This window comes from Marmota marmota, unplaced genomic scaffold, assembly GCF_001458135.2.
Source record: "Marmota marmota marmota unplaced genomic scaffold, marMar, whole genome shotgun sequence".
In the NCBI taxonomy this organism is placed as follows: domain Eukaryota; kingdom Metazoa; phylum Chordata; class Mammalia; order Rodentia; family Sciuridae; genus Marmota; species Marmota marmota.
In genome coordinates this window covers 63642515-63646762 of record NW_025999968.1, presented here as the reverse complement: position 1 = coordinate 63646762, position 4248 = coordinate 63642515, and the positions used below count along the sequence as shown (strand labels likewise).

General features: G+C 60.4%; 1 protein-coding gene across 2 annotated transcripts in view; it reads right to left on the bottom strand.

Annotated features, from left to right (window-relative positions):
- Col6a2 (collagen type VI alpha 2 chain) overlaps positions 1–4110 on the bottom strand; it is a 32646-nt gene extending 28536 nt beyond the window's left edge. For both annotated transcript variants that reach the window (XM_015478866.2, XM_015478867.2), the window contains exon 1: positions 3954–4110. The gene's annotated coding sequence lies outside the window, so the exon portion shown is untranslated. The remainder of the gene's footprint in view (positions 1–3953) is intronic.
- Between the last annotated feature and the right edge of the window lie 138 nt (positions 4111–4248).

Here is a 4248-nt window from a genome sequence, read left to right as displayed (position 1 = left end):
TTCAAAAAAAAATTCTCTGTCTCTCTCTCTCTTTCAAAAAAAAAAAAAAAAAGCCACAGCCACCAACCCAGAGTGTTGCGGGCAGAGTCGAGGTACATGAGAGAGCCCAGACACGTGATGTGGTTTTTAACAAGGGCACGAAAATCAGCCAAGTGGGGGGAGTCTTTCCTCAGCTGGGGAAATGACACCCACAGTTAGATCCTTCCTTGACCCCACACACATAAACTAGCTTGAAACAGGTCTGTGACCTGCACAGGACACGCCCAGAACCATAAAACTCCGAGAACACAGGGCAGTGACCTCGCACCCTGACATTGGCAGTGACTCGTCAAGTCTGGCAAAGGCACAGGCAGCAGAAGCAAAACCAGACCCAAATCACAAAACTAAAATGTTGGCATCACCAGGCGCCATGGACAGAGCGTCCAGGGAATCCACAGAACAGGAGGAGGTGCCGTGATCATGCATGTCATAGGGCTGGTGTCCGGAACGCATAAAGAACTCCCGAGCCTAACAACATTGCCAGCAGCCTGAATCAAACGCGGGCCCAGGCCCTAGGCAGACATTTCTAAGAAAAGGACACGCATGGCCAACAGGCAGGCGAGAAGCTGCTCAGCTCCACTGTCATCAGGAAACCAGGCCAAAGCCAGGGGAGACCCCCTCGCCCGCCAGTGTTGCTCCCACAAGACAGAAATCAGAGGGCAGCACCGTCAGAGGCACGGGCAGCAGCTGGAGCCTGGCACGTGCTCCACCAGCCACTCCCGGGAGTGTCCAGGAGCACTGCCGGCCAGGGTCTCCAGGGGTCCCGCACACTCAGGCTCAGTGGCACCCTTCACAGCAGTGAGAGCCTGGAGCCACCAGCTGTCCAGCCACAGGTGGAGGGAGATATGGACCAGAGATGCTCCGCGGGGCAGCCCTGTTTTAAAAAGGAAGGAGACCTAGGGACTTCACATTAAGTGAAGTAAGCCAGGCACAAGAGGACCAAAATCACAGGAGCCACCACGGGCATCTCCGGCACTAGTCAGATGCACAGGGACAGAGGGGAGGACGCACTACTGAGGACTCCTGTGCAGTGGGCTTCAGTTGGGGGTGGTGCCCAGCACAGGGTGTGACCACGTCTTCCAGTCCTGGTGCACCACGGGGATCTGAAAGGTCACTGCAGTCTGGCGTGGTCGGGCCATGACCCGCTCGGGCAGCAAGGCCAGCCTTCTGAGCAGGCACACCCCTGGGGCTGAGCTACGCTCACTGTTCCTTTGTAATCCTACCCCCTTGGCCCTGTTTGGGATAGAATGTCCCATGGAAACGCCCCTCTGTGTGTCCCCTTCTCTTGCTCTGCCCTTGGGTGTGGCCTACCCAGGTGTCAGTCAACCTGCTGACAGTGGACATCAGGAAGCTAGACTCTGCCCCCTGAACCCTGAACCCCTGCCTCATTGGAATAGCTTCTCCTCAATAAAAGGGGTCAATGCTCTCTTTCCACGGACCCCTAAGGTCAGAGGAGTCGTCACAGGACCCAAAGCAAAAGGTCTCTCTGTCTCTGTGTGGTCATTTCGTGCAGCCCAGTTCCCCTGGAGTGACCCTGAGTGTTTAGTCATGGGACGTGACAACTAGGGATGGAGGTGATAATACCAAACTGCACACTTCAAACAGTTAGGACAGTAAGTTTTATGCTATGTGTACTTTACTGCAATAAAGAAGATCGTGGGGCTGGGTCGTGGCTCAGTGGTAGAGTGCTTGCCTACACATGTGGGGCGCTGGGTCCATCCCAGCACCACATAAAAATAAATAAATAAAATAAAGGTATTGGGTCCAACTACAACTAAAAAGAAAAGTGTGTGTGTGTGTGTGTGTGTGTGTGTGTCCTACAAATCAGCAAAAGGCACTCTGGGAACAGGGGAATCACAACCAGGCAACTTATAAGAGGATGGCAAATGCCAGTGGTCAGACTGTGCTGCTGAACCCAGAGACAGGGCTGGGGGCCGGGGCTCAGGGGCAGAGCGCTCACCTGGCATGTGGGAGGTGCGGGCCCCATCCTCAGCCTCACATAAAATAAATAAGTAAACAAAGATATTGTGTGTCCCTCTATCACTAAAATAATATTTTTAAAAAGACAAAACCCAAAGACACCCAGGGCAGACCCACAGCCCTGGGTCTTTCTCCCCAGGAGAAGGGCCCACAGGCCAGAAGAGCCCTCCCTCCACGCAGTCGCCAGGCCTTGCCCCACCTCTCCCGGGAGCATCTGGCCACGGGCTGGGAAGCCCCGACACTGTGCAGACCCCCGCTCACGGCAGCCTCTGTGGCAGGCTCAGGGGGCTGACCCCGTCTGGCTGGGCTTGGCTCTGGCCTCCAGGCTGCCCATGCAGAATGCTGCTTCTAACGTGGCCTGATCCCAGTGTGTCCTGAGGATAGGGACCCGGCTCCCAGGCCGGCTATGAGGAGCACTCCACGGCCCCTGCTGTCCCAGGTCCTACACCAGGGTCCCCGGCTTTGTGTGAATGCGTAAGAGAGGCAGAGGGCCGTGGAGGCCGTGGAGGCCGTGGAGGCCGTGGAAAAGGGAAGCACCTCACCATTTGTGTTTCCTTAAGATCATCACAAGAGCGGCTTCCCCAGCCTTTGAACAGGGTTCTGCAGTGTGAGCAGGGCCTGTGGTGTGGTGTACCGGGGTCTGCCCACCACCCTGCCGTGTTCTAACACGAGGAAGCGAAGGCTCCTCTCGGGTGGTAGGTCCTTGTGCTGACCCTGTGACAACCCCCACCCCTTCTAGGTGCAGGCCATCCCTCTCCACCCTGGACTCTGGGAGCTGCCCCTGAGGCCCTCTGGTGCCATGGCCCCTGGGGGCGGCTGACACCAGTGCCTGGGGCTGGAGCCACGCTCATCGAGGGGGGACAAGGGGCCAGGTGAAGTGCGCCTGGACTGTCCCCTGGGCGCCTGCCTCCCCCAAGGCCTGCAACAGCTTCCCCACCCGCTTGCATGCACCAGACACGTGTGGGGGCTCACTTTCCAAGACACACACACCCTGCAGAGGGACACACTGCCCAGTGCTCGGCCCCTCGAGCCTGCCCTGGGAAACTTGGCGTCACTCTTGCCAAGGGCCCCTGGGCCCAGGACCACGCCCTGTGTGCGTTGGCAGCAGCAGCCCGCACCCTCAGCCCCACCAACGCAGCCTGCATCTTCTCCCCAAGGGGCCTGGGGCCTGCTTTGCCTCTGGCCTTTGTGAAAGAAGGCAGGGCATAAACCCAAACCTTTCCTTTTTTTGGCAAGTGTGAGGGGCCTCCACGGCAGACTGAGGAACAGGGAAAGCCGTGGGTCTCAGGCCTTCTGTTTGGGTCCTTGAGGTTCCCGTGTGAGCCCCAGCCAGGCCGGTCCCTCTCTGGCAGTCCTCCTAGCCTGCGGGTGCTGGGGGTAGGGCTGCCCTGGTTCTAGGGTGGGTGGCAGCACCATCCTCCTGGGCTCAGCCCCAGGCTCACAGGGGCCCTGCTAGGGCCTGAGCACACTGTGGGCAGGGCGTAGCTGCAGGGCTCTCAGTTCCGCAGGACCCCCTCCCCCAGCTGCCCAGGAGCTCCCAGGGCCACAATGCTCCATCCAGCAGGAGGAGCCTCTTCCCAGTGCCCAGAAGAGTGGCCAGCACCGCAGGACCTGGGCCCAGGTCCCAGTAAGGGGGGTCTTTCCACGAGGCGGTTTGGGCTCCTCAGCTCTCCCACGTTTCCAGGCAGGGATAAACCGAACCTGTGGCACACCCTGTCGGGGAGGGAGTCGGGCTGTCCCGGGTCCTCTGAGAGCGGGTCCCCTCCGCAGCCTGCTGCCCCAGGTGCTGCGGGGAGAACAGCCAGGGCGGGCGCAAGGCGGGCTCAGGGCAGGCGCCCAGGAGGCTGGAGCCCTGCCTGCTGCGCCTCTCGGACAGCTCACCCAGGCCCACGCTGGGCCCACCGATGGCGCGGCCCGGCGGTGGCGGCGCTTACCTGGCTGCCTGGACACGGCCCGAGGAAGCTCTGGGTCCTGACCGCCCCAGATGCGGCTGCCGAGTGGGCAGGAGAAAGGGAGGGGACAGAAGGAGGGGCCGCGGGAGGGGCCGCGGGGGCCGCCCACTTTGTCCCTGCCAGCCCGCCCTGGGTGCACTGGACAGGCGGCCACCTGGAGGCGCTGCGGCCCTGTGGATGACCGGGAGGGGTTCCCTGACAGGGGGTCAGAGGAGAACAGGGGCTGGAGCTGGGAGATAGAGAAGGAGATGGGGCAGGAGGAGGAGATGGGGAGAGA